Source organism: Aphis gossypii, unplaced genomic scaffold (genome assembly GCF_020184175.1).
Source record: "Aphis gossypii isolate Hap1 unplaced genomic scaffold, ASM2018417v2 Contig00707, whole genome shotgun sequence".
NCBI lineage: Eukaryota > Metazoa > Arthropoda > Insecta > Hemiptera > Aphididae > Aphis > Aphis gossypii.
This window is the reverse complement of record NW_026083239.1, coordinates 22134-42707: the sequence shown is the minus strand read 5'-3', so window position 1 is coordinate 42707 and position 20574 is coordinate 22134. Positions and strand designations below refer to the sequence as shown.

Below are 20574 nucleotides of genomic sequence, written 5' to 3'. Positions count from 1 at the left end.
CGCTGCCATCGCGTGTTGGTGTATTGCTTACACGATGACGGATGACAGAAATAGACGGTTTTTTATTGTATATTATATCATTATCAAGTAGTTATCTTATGCCGACTCTCGAAGACCGTAGTCTCGCACTCTATGTTTTTGCGATTCTTATCCAACCTCTCCATAACTCGTTACGGAAATATTGAGTATTTGAGTTAAAATAATAATATCATTTAAAGAGTTTATTTAATTTTGCTCTCTTCTCCTCGTTTTAAAAAAATTTGGTTTAATTCGGACGAAAATGATTTCCATTTTGCCGACTGAAAATCAAATATTGCCGAGTGGGGGGGTGTGACACCCCCCTATGACCCCCCTTCGGTTCGTCACTGGTTACGGTTTGCGTCATACGTAATGCGTCTAAATCGGTAGACGAGCGATTTAAAATCAGTTGTTGATTGCAATTTAGTAATATTTTTTTATAATCTTCGCAAAATCCGAATAAATGTTTTAGAGGTATACAACCGGTAAATACATCATTGCTCATAAAATTTTTATTATCTTCGCCGTCCAAGACCGAGTCCCAAGCACAATTGTCTAACGTATTCAAGTCACTTGGTGTATATGAACAGTATGCTTTCAGGCAAGACGACACTCCGGGTGATTTCAATTTTTGTATTTCTATTCCATTTATTTCATATCGCATTTCGGAGAATAAAAATGCCAAACCATTATTCGAAAAACGTACGTCTCCTTCAGAATCTACAGGTTTTCTTAGCTTTCCTTCAATGTAAATATAACTTTCACACGGTAGAGTGTAAGATTCCATATTTTGAATATTTATTCTAATTTCATCATTGTATGAAAAAGACGTGTTTGAATACGGCGTGAACGAATGATATTGCATTTGAGTTATTTTACAATCGTCGACATAACCGGCCGTTACATCTAAATATGTGTCATCCATTATTGTAGTGAACGAAGAAAATCCAAGTTATTTTTCGTGAGCTTGAACTCGTTGTTTTTCGGTTTAGATATAGGTGTTGACTTCTTAACTGCAGTCACTTTAATGACGGGTTTTTTATTGCAGTAGTATTTATATTAAACTTGAGCGCCATCTTATCCGTGTGTTATTTGTAATCGAATCGTAATTGGTTCAACACGTAAATTTATCAATCGATCTTTATGATCTTTTAGTATGATTTCAACTTTACTTATAGAAGTAGTATTAAGACCATAAACAACGAAATGTCTAGGCACTTCAACAATTGTATAGCCCACAGGCACAGTCAGATAAAATTCATGTATAATCTGGCTCGTCGATCCGTCACAAAATGAGTCGGTTATTAAGTTGCACTCTATTTTTATACAGTTTATTTTCATTATGTTGACTGTATTTTCAGATTCGTGTGTAGTACCAGTAGTATATACAACATTTCTAAATCCTAATAATGTTGCTATACTGTTTTCGATTGAAAAGTCAATCTCATGGCTACAGGATATCATACACTTTAACGTGTTACCATCTGATTTTAATTCGAAAAAAGTTATATAGTCAGGCTTCAACTTGTTTATAACAAACTCTAAATCTTCCAACTCATACGTTCCAGTAGGTATAATTACGTTTTCAACTTGTCCAATCATATTCCGAAAACCTATGGTATTGCAACCAGGTTCTATGTTTGGAATTGAATTATTTGTTAGCAAGCTCAAAAGACATATTTGTGCTGTATTTTCTACCTCTATGGGTGGAAAAATATCGCATGACAGTTCACTCGAGTTTCCGTTTAACGTTATCGTGTACATGATAAAAATTGTATACACAAGTGTCCACAGTTTGATGTATTAAATCTCTGCTCTGTGTTGTAATTGTAATTAATATCGCATCCTTGAAAATATTTCTGTACTTCTAGCGGAGGTGCTAAATTTCCAAAGCTGTCGTAATATTTTACTTTTTTTCCGATTTTTTTATACGCTACCCAATGCGTACCTGTACCGTTTTCAGTGTCCAAGTTAACAATCGCCGATTCAAATCGTTTAGGACGAACGGGCAACTTATCTCTAGTAAACACGCCGATGAAATGTGGTATTTTCAACAAACGTGCGATTTTTATAAGTTCGAAATCGTACAACGCTCTCTTGGGTAACGTAGATATTAGTTTTTTTTCGTCTTTACTCTCCCACCACCATTTTTATATGGTGTGATATATAGACCATCGCCTATTTTGTACGAGTTGCCTTTATATGGCGTCAGGTATAAACCATTTCCCAAATGTGTTCTTAAATTCATTAGCCACCTTAACAACGTTGGCAACTCCACCAGTCAGAGCGCCTAGAGCTGATAAGCCAGCGAAAACCGGAATAAGTGGTAATGCACCGCCTTTTTTCGGAATGTTTACTATTCTCGGAACTTTTGTCTTTGTAGATTTAAATGTTTTTCGTGCGACGGCTACACACTTTTTTGTTAATTTCATTAAATTTTTTTCACCGACATTTTTCTTTAAAACGTTTTTAGTTGCTTTAACCGCTGCTTTAAACCCACAATCACAACCACCACCAACTTTACGTTTTGCCTTCATGGCGGTAGTCACACCCCAAGCAACAGCTTTTTATTTTAAACCAGAATCTTTCGATTTGAACCTTTCCCAGGCTCGCTGTTCTAATATATGATCAGCTTCGTTACGATCGGCGATAGAGTTACTACGTTCGTATGCGATATCGTGGTCTCTACACGCAGCGTCTAACGGGTTTATACTTTTATCACCACGAACTAAACGTTTTTTCAATTTTGTACTAGGTCCACAGTATTGATAACCTACAAAAAAAATTAAAATATTATTATTATTATTATTATGATAATATCGGATTTAATAAACTTACCAGGCACGTGAAGTTCGACCGGTAATTTGTTTATAAGCGTGTTAATAAGCCCGCCACCTTTATTCTTGTTGCTTCTTCGAGCGAGTGACATTGTGTACTGATGACATTCTCATCACAACATAGATATTTATATCAAAATGAAATTCATTAAACAAGAAACCGAGCTTACAGTTGAGAACGTAGATCCACCTACTTCGTTTCAAAACTATAGACACGGTCCGCTTCTACCTAATACGATACGTGCGCTTATTGTGGGTCCGTCCGGCTGTGGAAAAACGAATTTAATGTTTGCATTATTAACTAATATAAATGGAATAAGATTTCACAACGTTTACATATATTCGAAAACTCTGGATCAACCGAAATATAAAATGTTGAGTAATATCTTATCAGATATCGAAGGAGTACAATTATTTACGTTCTACGAAAACGAACAAGTTATTGAACCTGAAAAAACCCTACCAAACTCTGTGTATATTCTAGACGATATTTTGACAGAGGGGCAAGGAGTATGTAGATCAATCTTTGCAAGGGGAAGGCATAACCTTATAGATGTGTGCTATCTAGCTCAGAGTTATTCAAGAGTACCAAAACAACTTTTGCGTGATAACGCTAACCTTATCGTTTTATTTAAACAAGATGAAACTAATTTAAAACATGTTTACATGGAGCATTGCTCTGGTGACATGTCATATACAGAATTTAAAGATTTCTGTACATCGTGTTGGCGTAAGGGGAGGTTCAACTTTATCGTAATAAACAAAGAGTGTGAACGCGATAATGGGCGTTATCGTCACGGCTTCGACACGTTTGTTATTATATAAACTTACGTTTTTTAAAAAACATCTCATTCACGACCATGGACGCCAGTGGTGAAGTACTCGAAGAATTGATAAAAGCAAAAGAAAATATTAAACGAAAATATATTGCATTAAAACAAGGAAAAGCCGATATTCAATCGATAGTAACAGAAACATTTAAACCGATTATCGATCCGTTAAACGAAATACAAAAATCTACTTTGGATAAAACTATAGACAACACTGAAGATTTACATTTTTATCAAATAGATGAATTGTTAGATTCATACAGCATAGACAAGACGTATGGTCCTAAATTACAACCTAATAAAACGGTACGTTTAGGTAAAAAAGAAATCAAACTTGTTGGAAATACGATAATTGTTGATGATACTACATACCCGTTAACACAGGGTCTCTGTAGTTTAATATTTTCAAAAGCCCCGAAATTATATACCGAAAACGATTTAAAAACATATAAATCTATATTAATTCAAACATCAGCTCATTTAACGTCAAACAGCAAACAAATTAAAAAAGGTGGTAATAAATACAGAGATATAATCACAACATTATTTCCATCTGGTAGTGACTATCTGTACAATTACAGAAACATACACTTCAATATTGGAACGATCCGAATGAATTGGTTTCCCGTTTAAAACTACTATTAGCATCAAAAGCTGCTGGCAATACAGGTGTTTCCAACGAAATACTATCAATTTTCGAAGAATTACGCGAAGCTGGTTACATAAAACGTATACCAAATGTCTAAGCGAGATATCGCATTTGAACTACACAAACCTGCTAGAAAAAATTACATAAGACGTATAGTTAATGTATACGGAAAAAATGATCTATGGCAAGCTGATCTGGTTGAAATGATACCATATTCGAAAAAAAATAAAGGTTACAAATATATTCTATGCGTCATAGACTGTTTTACGAAATTTGCATGGGCGATAGCATTAAAATCAAAAACTGCTAAAGAAGTTTCAAATGCAATGTCGAAAATACTACTCAAACGTTCACCAAAACTACTACAGCTTGATAACGGCAAAGAATTTTATAATACAACATTCGATAAATTGATGAAAAAGTATGACATACACAAATATTCAACGTATAGCACCATGAAAGCATGTATTGTAGAATGTTTCAACCGTACATTAAAAGAAAAAATGTTTAGAGAGTCTACTGCACGAGGTTCATACAATTGGATTTCTATTTTACCTTCATTGATTAATGAGTATAATAATACAAAATATAGAACAATAAGGATGACTCCGACACAAGCTGATTTAGATCCAACATCAGTTGAAATAAAAACACGCAAAATTATTAATAGAAAAAATAGTTTAAAAATTGGTGATTACGTTCGTATAAGTACATATAAAGTGTATTTACAAAAGGTTATTTACCAAGTTGGTCTGCGGAAATATTCAAAATTATCAAAATTAATCAAACCATGCCTATTACATATCAATTACAAGATTATACAGGAAAACCAATTGCTGGCTGTTTTTACTCTGAGGAAATATGTAAAACAAATTACCCAACGAATATTTAATCGAAAAAATTATTCGTAGGAAGGGGACACAGATATTTGTAAAGTGGCTGGGGTTTGACAATACACATAATAGTTGGATAAATATAAGTGACACTAGAAAATAACTTTAGTTGAGTTTCTACTATGAACGTGTTTGGTAGTTCTCAGTCTGGTGAAATAAAAAAAATTAATTCAAATCTTGAACATTCGATTAAATCATATTCGGATAAATTAAATAAAATTGAACATTTAATTGAAGAAAATCATACATCTATTCAATTACAAGAAGAACAAACAGAAAAGTTGGAATTAACGTGTTTAGATATAACAGAGCATATGATAAAAACTGAAGTTACATTACAAACTATTATAGAAGCTGTAAACGATTTGAAAAAAAACATTACCTGCTATACATGGTCAACTCAATAATATTGAAACTTATTTTAAAGACAAGCCATAATGTCTACAGGCATCATTGACATTCAATGCATTCTTGGAGCGAATAACAAATATATGATTAAAGAGATGTCTATTGTAGACACAGAAACATGGGCTACTCAACAGTGGATTTTTAAAAATTCAAAATCTAATCAAGATAATAAATATCAAAAAACTAACAAGTGGCTACAAAATTTTCATCAGCTATCTATAGATTATGGTGATATTGAGTATGAAGAACTTGGCAGAATATTGAATTCGTTAAAGTTTGACTGTATTTACACCAAAGGCGAACAGAAAAAACAACTACTTATAGAGTATATACCACACGTTGCAGTTATCAACATTGAAGACTTGGGTTGTCCTCGACTGGATCAAATATGTGATGAAGAAAATTTACCTTGTTGTATCTTTCATAAGGACTTAAATCCTAAATATTGTACATTTTATAAAGTGTTTGCTTTAAGAAAATGGTTTGTAAATAATTCATAAAAATTGTAATCATGTTTTTTTATTTCAAATAAACAACATATTTTTTTATTTCAAAATTGAGTTTTATTTCTATACCATACTAACTATCAAAGAAAATGGTGTAAAGTAAAATATACAAGTACAAAAATATGACATAAGAAAAATTATACATACAGAAATAATCTTTACAAATATATAACTAACTATCTAGTTCTGCTTCGAGTTCCTCCCTATAAAATTCAAAATTATTAATTAAAAAATAATTAAAATATATATATATTTATATACTCACTCTATAGAATAGTGTCCATGAGCTAGGGTGTGTACGTTGTCTTCAAGTATAACCCTTTTATCATCAAAACTTAATTACAAAAGTTAATTTATTGGATTTGATGGTCTTTAATTTGTGTTTGAATGAACGGATAGAGACGTTTGACGTTGTTATTTCCAAACTGGGATCACCAAACAAACACCGTTTATGATCTTGAAAGGTCATATGGTTTCTAACAACATGTCCACGGATTCCTTTTGCTTTGATTTTCTCCTTATCTTCTAAAATGTAAGCGTAGGACTTTGCACGGAGAGCACAAAACTCTCTCATAATACGTCCATCGGTTTCATCAGAAAATAGCCCAGGAATCTTCTTTCTCTCAGCAATGTAACACGGGTGGTCACGGGGTAGATTTGCAGTGTCCATTCGATTCAACAAGTTTGGATTGTTCAACAGATCATTGTAAAAATCATCAGTTTGAATATAGTACAATAATGAATCTAAAATAATAAATTAAATTAATACCAATGAAACTAAAATAATAATAATAATAATTTACCTGTATCTGTATACATGAGCTCAATTTTATCATCATAATGTTTCTGCATTACGTTATAGTGATAGTCATACATTAAATACTTGGAAATTTCCAGCACTGCAAAACCTGATAAAAAATTTAAAATATTAATATAACAATATAAAATTTAAAATAAATGTAATTTACCTATATAAACAGGTTTACAAAAATCAATGATTTTGTTTTCTAATGCAACTGCATTTAGAGTTTCATTGTATGTAGTACAGTGTTTGAATGTTGACTGATTTATCAGTTTTTGTAAACGACGATCACTAGACACCAGTTCCATTTTTATTCTTTTCCGCATAGACTCCATGGTTTTCCCAAAAACCGCATTATTTAAAAGTTTGAAAAAGTCTTTCTCAAAGTCATTTACTGCTTTTTTTCGCATCTCTGTGTTTAGTGCTATGTATGGAGCCAGCCATGGTGATTGATTAAACTGAAGTACTCTATGAACCTATAATAAAAAATAATTATATTATAAATGTAAAATAAAAACATTTATACATTTACTTTTTCAACTATGAGTCCATTGGCTATAGCTTGTTGGAGGTTTCGGTAATGAATAATATAGTTTTTTTTCGACTGAAGTGTTGCCATGAGTTTTTTAACTTTTGAACCAGCTGGGATACCGTTTTGTGGTAGGAAAGGTAAGTCGTTGTGTTTATCATGGAGTTCTTTTGGATAAGTAATGTCAACTTCATATATCCGTCCGATGGGTGATGTATCGTTCAAATCATTCAGCCCTTCTAGTTTAGGTTCAACCCACTTAAAACCACCATAGGCATGTGTTGTGACATTGCCCAACCGTATAGATTATTACCTAAAAAAAAAAAAAAAATTAATATATATGTATATGTATACTTACAATCTTGATAAATTAACCATGATTTGGACTTTGTTGGATCATAATCTGGGGTCTTTTCATTATTAGCTTTAGCATACCTCATACTTGCTTGTGTCAAACCGCCTCGAATTCCTATAAAAAATTTATATATTATAAATGTAAATTTTTATATATAATTATTATAATTACCCTTTTCAATCATCAACAGCATATCATACTCTGTGAGTAACTCTAATTTGACTCTGGTATATTTTAACATACAATCAAAAGGAGAATCCTGGTGCTGTATAGTAAAAAGATGGGTCCAAACAGTATGTGGTTAAACATAGATCTCTGAAGTTCTCAAACACGTCAGCCAACAATAAAACATCAATTTTCAGATATAGATCACTGTATTCACCCAAAGTCTTGCATCCAAAGTGACTCCAAACAGTTTTTTTCATGTTCATAATCTTCTTGTATATTTGATTCTGTTAGTGTACTGTAGAAATCTGCTTTCTCTGGTAAATGGGTTTGCTCCAGCTTGTTCCAACCATCCGTATACTCATAAGGGTAAACACCTTTACGAGTAACGAGTGGCAAATCTGCGGTATTAAAATGTTTAGCTGTTTCTCTAAACTTTTCGAACCCTGGTGTTAATAAATTTTCCGAGAGTGTTGATAAACTTGAAGCCATAAATCTTAATGTGTCGATGAACCGTATTGAAAAGTTGTTGGAAACGTGTTTTGAAAATGAGATGAATTTTTCTTCACTGTTTGGTATTACAGAAATTCTTTTCACATCGAGACCGAGTTCAGTTACAATAAAATGTGCATCATAATTCGATAAATTGTGAAAAAAACATGGTACAAAATTTGGTGTTTGAAGCTTGAGGTTGCAGGTATTACACAATGTTTGTCGAAATTTACCCGATAAGTGACAGTGATCAGCAACTTTATGGTTTCCCACAGAGAAACCGTTTTTACATAAATTACATGTCTTACATAAATTATGTGCTTGTTGTTGTTCTGTAGTAAAGGTTATTGGTATGTTGGTTTGTAGTAATTTTTCAATGTTTTCAGCTATTTCAACGATACTCTTCACAAAATGTTCACCCACATTCTGATTATCTTCATCGCCACGAAAAATTATAGGTGAAGTTGGAATATTAAATTGTTCAAGCAGTTCTGCGGGAACGTCGTTATTTTCTTTAACCATAAAACCATAACTCATGGCCTCGTGTTTTTGAATAGCTTTTGTATTGTTTCCACATTTTTCATCTGATTTTTTTAGTAGTGCTTCAAAATCTGCATAATATATAACTATCGGATGTCGTTGAGTTTTTTTCCATGCGTCGAATTCTAACATCGATCCAGGAGCAGGCATTCGAGGTAAAATTGGTTTATGTGTTCCGCATATTAACTTGTGTTCTTCAAATCGTATGCGCTCATTTAATTCGTATTTATTAATATTTAGAGGTTCGAACGATGTAAAGCAACGTTTACAAAATACAGCGCTTGCTTTATGTTGGGTTTTCTGTGATCGCACAAGTCGGGAAAAATTAGAGATGTAGGTAAAATGAGAATTTTCATCATCGGTTATTAGTAACAAGTCGAAATGATCTGTTTTTTCTTCATCTACCACCTTCAATGGAAACACTTCATATTTTGGAAATTTTTGCGGTGGTTGGAAATGTTTTTCGAGTCCGTAAACATTGACAGTTACATTAGGATTATTTTTTTCGAAAATGTTAACCTGATGTAATTTTGTCGGGAACGTGATACCGGAAAAATTATATTTTTCTTCGTGCGTTGTATAATTTTCTATACGTTGTTTATTAGAACCTGTAACGTGTTTTGCTAATATAGCCCACTTGAAGCACTGTTGGTCTGAGTTTTGCGGGTTGATTACAGCTTTTTTTCTTTCAATGAAATCAGGTAACGGAATATAAGACGATGCGCTCATAGGCGTATATTGATAAACACCTAATAATATTCCGTCAATACACTGTAGCGTATAACCACTTCCTTGCTAGAATATTCGTCTTGTTCAGCCATTAATTTTATAATGCCTTCTTCAACAATTTCCCGTACACCAGTTTCGGCAAAAATCGGTCTAGCTGAGGTCTTAAATGAACGGTTCTCTGATGTATTATCAACATTTGGAATATTGTATGTAGCTTCCAGCTTTAAATTAAACTTGATCGGATATTTAGACGCTTGTGATTTTAGTAACTCGACTAATTCAGATTTAATCGAATTAAAAAATTCAATATAGTTTTGAATATTTTCGATATTTTTTGCGTAATACCATACGACTTTTCTATTTGCAGAAGACGAAATTTCGATAAAGCCGGGAGACTGTACAAAAAGTAAACGTGCTTTTTTAGCTTTGATAGCAGACGTAGGGTTTGCGGAAGAAGTACGTTTTCCGTTATCGGTTGTAGTGTAAGAATCTTTAAAAAAATAATAAACCTAATTAATACCTAAAAATGTAATGTCGAAAATGTCGCGAGTGATAAAATATAAATACCTGTATTAGCGTCTAGCATTTCATATGCGTCCATTGCAAGCATACAAATATCGTCATCAGATAACATGTTTGAACCACCAACCGGTATATCTGGAACAGTTATTTGTGGTGCTATCTGTATATCTTCACGTGCGGCGGGTTGACGATGAGCAGGCACGTTAATGATACCTTTAAAAAATTATTATAAATTAATATAATGAATGATGAAAAATAATATTATATAAATACGTACCATGAACATTTTTATGGTGTCTATTAAGATCTGACTTGTATTTAAATGTCGTTGGGCAAATAGTGCACGGGAAACGTATACCGGTATGTGTTTTTTGGTGTCTATTAAGATGTGACTTGTTTTTAAATATCGTAAGGCAAATAGTGCATTGGAATCGAATTCCGAGATGAGTTTTTTTATGAGTCAACAAATTACGCTTCGCGTTAAAAACCGATGGACACTTATCGCATTTAAACATGGTTAAATAAAGTGTTTAAACACTTGGAAAAATTGTTAATACTGTTGTGTGAAAACGCGGAGATAATACGTACGAAATGGTTGTCTAGAACAGACTGAACGTACATCGACGGGTAACGGAGCAAGTGTCTTAGCATTTGCGGTGGTGAAGATAAATTAAGCCAGGGTTAGGTAAAATATTATTTGGGAATTAGGTATATCACTATAGGTTTTTAACTATTTTGGGTATCATTGTATTGAACAGAGCATCGATAAAATTCCCGAAACTGACCTGCACGTGTCGAGAATAGACCGGTTGGGACAGGACATTTTCGATAACAATAAAATACACTAGTGTTTTTCGATCAAATAGTCTCGTAAAACCCAACGCCGTATTATTTAATTTGTAACACATTTTATACATATATGATTTATATAACTCACCTAAAGATGTGATTGTACGTTTTTCACCATATCTCCTCCTCGTCATAATTATCATGGAACTTTATTTTTTTATTGATATAATCTAAAATCTTATAACTATAGTCTATATTTAACGAATCTAAAATTAAACAGCTAATTTTTTTCTTTTTTCCTAATTCTAATTTTTTCTTATCTTCTAATTTTTCTCCTAATTTTAAATATAAATTAAATATAATGCTACTTAAACTAATATTTACATTATTTACATTATTTACATTATTTAACTTATAAATATAAATCTTATATAATAACTCCTCCCAATAGTTTTTTCCTATGGAGGAGGAGTTACGAAAAAAAAAACACTTATTTAATAATTTATCTATCCAATTGTTATGATTTATTTGGAATATATAAAAATTACAAACTAAACTATTATCTAATAAATGAAGCTTCCATTGGGAATGCTCATCGTCGCAATGTAATTGATAGGCTTCTTCGAAGATTTCACGTAAGAAAAATTCGATATTGAAGCTCGAGTATTTGGTTATGTCCTCGATTAATCATTGCGGTCTACCAATAAACTTATTATTAATAAACTTATACCATCTTGAGTTTTTTACAAGATGGTATTTACTACAAAATTTTTTTTTCCTTAACCTACAATCAATTTAAACATAACGAATCTAGACTACAATCTTTACAAGTAACCTTAATTAATTCTTCGAATGAAGTATTTAAATAAAAATGGAATACTTCATATACTAGCCAAGCATTTACATGATGTGAGTACAATAATATGATAAAATAGTTCTGTGTATGATAACTGTTGAATATACATTAATATGTGTACGGTAATATAGTATGGTAATATAGTACGGTAATATGTGTACGGTAATATAGTACGGTAATATAGTACGTGTACAATAATATGATAACCATGGTAGCGGCGGGGGCGGCGGTGGGGTGGCGGGTACGGCGGCGGTGGTGGAGGCGAGGGCGGGGACGACGGGGGCGGCGGTGGTGGAGGCGGGGACGGGACGACGGGGGCGGCGGTGGTGGGGCGGTGGTGGGGGCGTCTCAGCTACGGCGGCGGCTGGTTAGATGGTCAGACGGGTCAGCTGGATAGAGGGCTGGTTAGGTTCCAGAAGCCCCATTTTACACCGACTTCAGTGGAGGAAATTTGAAGTATGTTGATCTATTTCCAGATAAATCTATTACAGATGTAACACTGATAGAATGTTGGGTAGAAATATCTAAACTAAAAACAGCATCTGGTGAAAAAATGTTTAAGGAATTGAGTGATTTTGTATTTAGAGTGTTAACTTTGCCTGTATCAAATGCCGTTGTAGAGCGTGTTTTCAGCGTCATGAACACAACTAAAACCAAATTGCGAAATAGAATGTCCATGGAGTTATTGGTAGCATTAATTCGAATTAAAATACATTCTAAAGTAAACATATTTTGTTGTACTTCATTTACCCCATTTAAAGATATGTTAAATCTGTTTAATTCAAAAATCTATGATTATGAAAAATCTGAAACAACTGCATTATCTAAAGATTTAGAAAATGATATTTTTGATACAGTAGAACTGTTTAGTGTAGAATGTAGACAATGATTTTTCTAAACTATAACTATTCCTAATTTAAATGTATTATGCATATAATTATTATAATAATATGTATTTAATTTGTTACAATATGCATTTAAGTTTGCTTTTTTAATTGTTTTCTTATTATATATTATTTAAGTGTTTTTTTTTCTATACAAATTGACTGTTGTTAATTATATTATAATTAAAGAATTTTATGTCTTAAAATTTAATTTGTTATAAAAAGATATGTCTGTTTTTTTTTCTATACAAATTGAGTGTTGTTAATTATATTATAATTAAAGAATTTTATGTCTTAAAATTTAATTTGTTATAAAAAGATATGTCTGTTTTTTTCTATACAAATTGAGTGTTGTTAATTATGCTTTAATTTGTTATAAAAAGGTATATGTTTGTTTTTTTTTTTTCTATTCAAATTGACTGTTATTAATTATATTTTAATTAAATAATTTGATGTCTTACAATTGAATTTGTTACAAAGAGTTATATAAATTTGTTTTTTTTTAATTGTTTCCTATAAAAATACTTAGAAATAAAATTTGCATTGAAAAACTACAAATTTTAAATTTTAATTTAGCATTACTCTGGGGAAAATTATCGTATTGCTTTCAGTTTGGTGCCTACATTTTAGTTTCCAAGTGGATTTTAAATGTATGTGAATATTATATATATATATAATATATTATATTAGAGTCTTCTAATATTATAATCCTTGTTGACAAATGACAATTTGCACTATTAATTGAAACTGAAATTTGAGTTATTTTTGATCCACTAGATGGCGCTTATTGTGGCGATTTGGGCTACTTCTTAAAATTATCTGATTTGGGCGATTTGGGCGATATTGTGAAACAGTTTTTGCGACTTCTATCATTAAATATCTGGCAACACTGATTGACGCAGTATTTTACAACCACTGAGACAGTGAGACGCTGAACCACATTTTGCTTACGATTGTGACTTGTGAGTGTGTGACTGATGTCAATGTGTGACTAAGTGACTTATTAGACAATATTAATATTAGTTATTATTATTACTTATACGTTTATTAATTATTACGCGTTCGGCGACGATAATATCACCAAAAAATACTTCGTTTGCAGTACCTGCAGTAAAATATTCGTCCGTTTTTGAGTAAGTACATATTATTATAATTAATAAAAATAATTTGTTGTATTGTTACAAAGGTTTTTAGTCATTTATACAATAGATATTATAATCTTGTTTTATTGTAACGCTATAAGCATTTAAATAACATAAATTTACTTTTTAATTATATACATCTCATTAACATTAGATGCTACTGAATATTATACATTTTATCTTTGATTGTATGTACCTATGGCTAACACACTTTATATTGTACATTGGTATCTATTGTAGCTATATAATAGATTTTCTTTTCCCAATAGGATAATATATTGATAAAAATATTATTTATTTTTCTTAAAAGGCTTTTAAACCAAAAAAACAATATGAATAGAATGGTTAGTAATCGTACAAAGAGAAGGCGGATGAGAGAAGAATTAGATAAGTATAATTTTGTTCCAATCAACGATTCTGAGAACAATTCTATTAATGAAATGCCAGTAGATATTGATAATTGCCCTAACTTAATGAGAATGAAACACCTCCATTAAATACTATAATATCTGATATGGAAGATAATTTAGAATTAGAATGTAGGAATGATAATTATGTTTTAAATAATGAATCCGGTAGTTCATCATCTAGTAATTCATCAGATCATTTTATAACAAAATATTATTGTATAAATTCTGAAATTGCTCAGTGGGCATTGTTTCATAAAATTTCACATACTGCTGTAAATGGTTTATTAAATTTATTAAGAAACCATAAATGTTTTTCAAATTTACCGAAAGATGCCAGGACAATTTTACATACTAAATCAGTTCAAATACAAAGTGTTCGTTAAATCGTTAAATTTGTATTATTTTCATTTTAGATTACAATAACATGTTTTGTATGAATGATACAAGTATGAAAAAAACTATGAATTCACCAAAACATAGTAGTCATTCAAAAGTTAAAAGACAACTTTATGATTTAAGTTCTTCTGATGAAGCCGGTAATTTATTATTTTTTTATGAATTATTTTAAATTTATAATATAATATTCTTTCTTTATAATCAACATTTTTAAATGTCAATAGAACTATCAACATCTGATTTTGTAGTCCTGCTGTAATCAAATCAAAGATGCAACGTACGTACAAGAATATAATTAATTCTTTTTATTGTGAGAAACTAGGTTTTTCTACTTTTAATTTATAATTTCCTCATCAGCATGCCACTGCTCCTGCCAATAAATACATTTTTATGTTTAAATATTCATATTTATTATAAAGACTTAAACTACAATTATTTATTATTTCCCAACAGGTCGAGTAAAAGAAATGCACCAAAAACCTGATGATCATAATCAGCTATCATTTATGGAATCTGAAGGTATAATTAAAACAAATTATTAATTTTTCAAATGTATAATGCTACTTTAAATATGTTTGAATATAAAAAAAAATGTTGAAGTGTATCAAACTACATCATCTCCATTTAAAGTACCTAATATGGGGAATAGTTTAAATAGATCTGAAATTATCAGGGACAACATGAATTTTTCATCTACATCAGCTATTACACAAGGTACCTATATTATTATTTATTATTAATATGGCATTTAAAATTTAATTAATTTTCTTTATGTAGTGTAAAAAAATAAGTTGAATTTTAGTCTATCCACACATTATTTGTTAATAAAGGTTTCATTTTAAAACTTAAAACTTAATTATTTTAATAACATATTAAAAAAGTAGTTGAATTATTGTTTTATATTATTTATCTACCTACATAAATGTCAATAATTATATCTTCATACTTCATATAGTGTTCACTTTTTTATTTTTATTTTTTTAGCTTGTAACATAAAAACACCAAGCATGAATAAATCAAAACAAAAGTATCAAAATAATTCAGTTAGTATAGTGGCATCCAGACAACCATTATCATCACCAATAGATTCATCTTTAGGAGGTAAATTTAAAATATACATATAATACTACAAATAGTTTTAATATACATTTTTTTGAATAGATACAGTAAAAAGAATCCTAAATGTGGTTTTAAAAATAAGGTATGACTTAGAAACTTTGTCCCAAAAACAACACCATATAGACCGAATAATTAATGACATGAATTTAAAAATACAAAATAATGAAACAATTACAACAGTCATATATTCTAACCAAGTAGACGATTGTGATTCTTCACTTCCTATTTCCATGAAGAAGAATTGATTGAATTTGAAACTAAACTGCTCGACAAAAATTTTAAGACAAATGTGGTATGTTTTTAAAATATAAAATATGTTATTCAATACATATTTTTTTGTTACATAATATGTTTTAATTTAGGTTAATAGTTTTAAACGATTAATAAGGAAAACTTTAACTTCAACAGTACGCCAAGTGTTAAGAAAATTATTTGATGATGAATTACTTAAAGAATATAGCTACGTGGGTCAGAAAAAAAAATAAATATTTTCTTTGAAAATATGTACAGTTATATTTGGTAAGCATTATTATGTTTATGTAATATAATATTATATATATATATAAATCAAATAAATTATTAGTTGAAATACCTACAAATTATAAAAATATTAATATGTATTAAGTATTAGTTTTTAATTATTGTTCCACAATTGTTTGTTCTTTTAAGAAGCTGTAAGAAGGACAAAAAATTTTGAAACTCAATAGATGCAGAAATCGAAGCTCCTATTAAAGTTTATATAGCTGGCGCTGCATTTAGAAACAAAAAATATGATGCCTGACCATATGTTTTGTATAATTATCAGTTTTTTTATTTACGTATAAGGTATATTTTAATGAAAGTTTCAGAAATATTTAATCACATTTTGTTTGTTCATACTTTTATTAAGTTATTATTAGCTAGATTTTCATAAAGTTATAACTATTATTATATATATACAAAGAAATTTAAACTTTTAAGTTGTAACTATTGTAAGTATATAATATATATATATATATAAGAAATGTTTCAGTTTAATAAAATTATAATACAATAATGCATATATTATATTGAATGATTATCTATTTCCTATCCTGTGAGTCTGACAAAAAACTATTAATTTAATTGAATGGAATTTACTAAATATAGGTGAAATGAGTCATCCCTATCTCTTACCTATATACATTTATGCAAACAAAACAAAATGTGTCATGAAGATACATGTCTACGAGAAGCTGACCTTATATATTTTAATGTTCAATCCAATTTGAACACCGGGATTTCCATATTATGTAAACATAATATATAATAAAATAGTATAATAATAAAAAAATATTAAAATTAAATACTTTTAATATTATATTAATGTTTAAAAAACAATTTTATAATATTATTTTTAGAATATTATAAAATGTTTTTTTTTCTAATATTTTAAACACAATATAAATAAAATATTATAGTAATAATGCACACCTGGCCAAATTATAATACTATAATATTACAAAAATATTTTTATTTTCTATTTGTAATGAAATAAAAATGATCAAATAATACTACTCATTATTTTTGTAATTATATAAAAACATTATTATAATATGTTTTTGCTATCTGGGAAACGTACCTTTGTGCTTTAACGATTTTGCCACACTTTCCCATTCCAAATTTGTTACATCTCGTTTTGAATAGTTGGATAACTTATAAATGTACAGGCAAAGGTGTTTTTCAATTTCTTCCACAAGTTTAATGTTGGAAACGGGATCGTCTCTTTTGGCCATATTTACCAAAATCGCAGACGACCGTTACAATGAAACTGAACATGTTCAGTCACGCGCGATTTTTTACGTCGCAGTCGCTGCAACAATAGTCGCGTTTCGTGTATGGGAGAAGTACTATTTATTTACATTGGAAACACGGACGCGATAAGAATCACCAGTTTCGTCGCGTCAATCGAGTCGCGCTAGTGAGAGAGCTGCCTAACTCCACATTGCAAGGTTATGTTAAAGAAGTGCCTTCATTGATATAAGGTTAGTAAATTTAAATTGATTGTAGATAATAGATATGTATAAAATATTAGTTTTCATAAATTAAATGAACAGTTATTTTTTGTTTAGGGTTGTAATGCAATGTTCATATGTGGGCCAATTTGATATACTTCATTCATAATTATTATTATCATGTAAATAGAATAGTTATGATAACTTTTTTCAATATAAATAACACAAAATTAAAAATTAACATAAATGAAACTTAAAATCATTTGACTCTCGTCAAAATATTAATGAAAATATCGTCTACTAAATAAAGAAACAACTTGTTATAAAAATATATAAAAACAAAATAAAATATAAATTGAAAAAAACGAATTTATTTTTGGTGAAATAGCGCAAAACAGTTCCTATTTTTCCCTAAACATAGTGGTATATTGCAGGTTACACACGGCCATTCTGTTCTTTTTTGATTTTTTTTTGTGCTGTAATGTCCACATCTTCTTAACGTCCCACGGGTGGGCTGATGCACAGAACTTTGGAATCTAATTTCAGGAGAAATATGAGGTTCATGTTTGGAAATACGATAGGAACTATTATTTTTTTTTAGAGGTTGTAGTTGATTTGGAGCTAATAAACTATCAACTATTCGCCTCCGAAAGTCTTTCATAGAAATCTTTTCTTTAGTAAGTTCTTTAAAAGGTATAAAAGCATTGAATATAGCCATATTAAGAAAATGAAAAAATAACTTATGCCACCATTTTTTAGCTTTTCTGTTGATTCCATATGCTGCTTTTAGCTGATCAAAAACATCAACATTATTCATATTATAATTGTACCTTATAAGCACTTTTGGACAGGGGACCATAGAAGTATTTCCATCTTTGAGTTTTTTTTTTACTTGAAAAGTGTCATTGGGTGAGTGTAAAGATGATATCATATACACAGGTTTATTATCCATCCATTTGTAAACTGCTATGTTGTGATTACTTACAAAGTAATCAAAGTCTCCTCTTTTTAAGTTTTTGTCAGCTAAAAAATTTGGGAGCTATTTTTTATTTGTACCACATGCATAAATTTTTTTTTCATTAGATTTTGAAAAAGTGGTTAACTTGTAAAGTAGTTGTCAATGAATAAAATATGATTTTTTCCTTCTAAACCAACCATGAAATCGTTTACTATCCTTTCACTTAATAACTTTTCCACACCACCTACAACTTTTCCAGTATATACTTGAAACTTTGATGTATACTTGGTTTTATCATTGAGCATCCAAATCTTGTACCCCCTTTTGATCGGTTTTTGTGGCATATATTGTTTTATTGTAGAGCGGCCTTTGAATTTTACCATTGACTCATCAATTGTAAGATTTTGAGTAAGATTTTTGGATTTTAGAAAACATTCACTTAATTTTTCAATCACAGTCCTAAACTTGTATAATTTGTCAAAACTGGGTGATCCACGTTTTAGTTTTAATGAACTATCGTTGCAATGAAGATTAGACAAAAACCACCCAAATCTATTGACTGTCATTAGCTTAGATATAAAAGGATCATTCAAGTCTGGTCTTGTACTTCAGTAATCTCTATATGATGGTAGCCTTTGAATCCCCATTAAAATATTTATACCTAAAAAAGTTTTCAACTCTTCTTTAGTAGCTGAAGTGTATGGTTTTTGAGCTTTCTGGGCATATAAATTAGTTTGAAATAAAATTATATCAACAAGACTATCTGGAAACATTTCTTGAAATAAATTGTAAGGCGTTTTAGATTCCAATGAGAGTATATGAGGTGCTGAATTTGAATCTGACAAAAATACTGGATTTGTAAAGATTTCTCTATTTTAATCCCACTGTGGTTCTTCAAATATATTATATTCATCATTATAAACAAGTAAATCATGATGTGTATTAGACAGATTAGAAATAATATGAGATAAACGTTGAGAAATATTAGCATCTTTTACATTTTTTTTTGCATTTTGGTGTTAATTTTTTTTTCTCAGACTAATTAGGAATAGGTTCTTCTTCTAGATCACTATCAGAGCTACTAGGAGGTATAACTAAAGAACTATTAATCACTGATGGACTTGGTAAAAAGTCAGGATCGTCATCAGAGTCATCAATAAAACTATTATTATCAGATGGTAAATTACTTATTTCAGCATCAGAATCAAACAAGCAATCAACTATATCTCCATCATTCAATTTATATGCCATTGTAACGATTGATACATAATTATTTATAAACATAATAATGTGCAACCGTAGGTACATATTATATACTTACACGTCATATTATATAGTATACATACATATATGTATATAGGTGTAGTTATATAATATGTATATGTATCTTATACCAAAACATGTAAAATATATTATGATGATCGTACATTACGCCCCTCCTGTGCTGTCTCATATTTAACTATTGTAAAGCTATGGCTATATAAGAATATATGCAAGAGACAGCCAGTTCCCCGGCGTTAACACCAACGCACACGAACTCCAAGCCAGCCCAACAGCTTGTAAACGTTTTATTTAGGTAAGAATAAACTTGATATATTAATTATAAGTATTTGGATCAATCCACATTTATTTGTATCCTGAGTACCATTTGCTCCTGAGCTACGGTTAACTTATATTCATAAGAAACCAACTTCTTCCCTGAATATCATATATTTAACGGGTCATCCCCGACCATGTTACACCATAATTACACTAGATGAAGAGTTTTTGTT

General features: G+C 30.2%; 1 pseudogene; it reads right to left on the bottom strand.

Annotated features, from left to right (window-relative positions):
* Positions 1-7463: 7463 nt before the first annotated feature.
* Positions 7464-8071, bottom strand: LOC126555089 (uncharacterized; annotated as a pseudogene).
* Positions 8072-20574: the final 12503 nt, after the last annotated feature.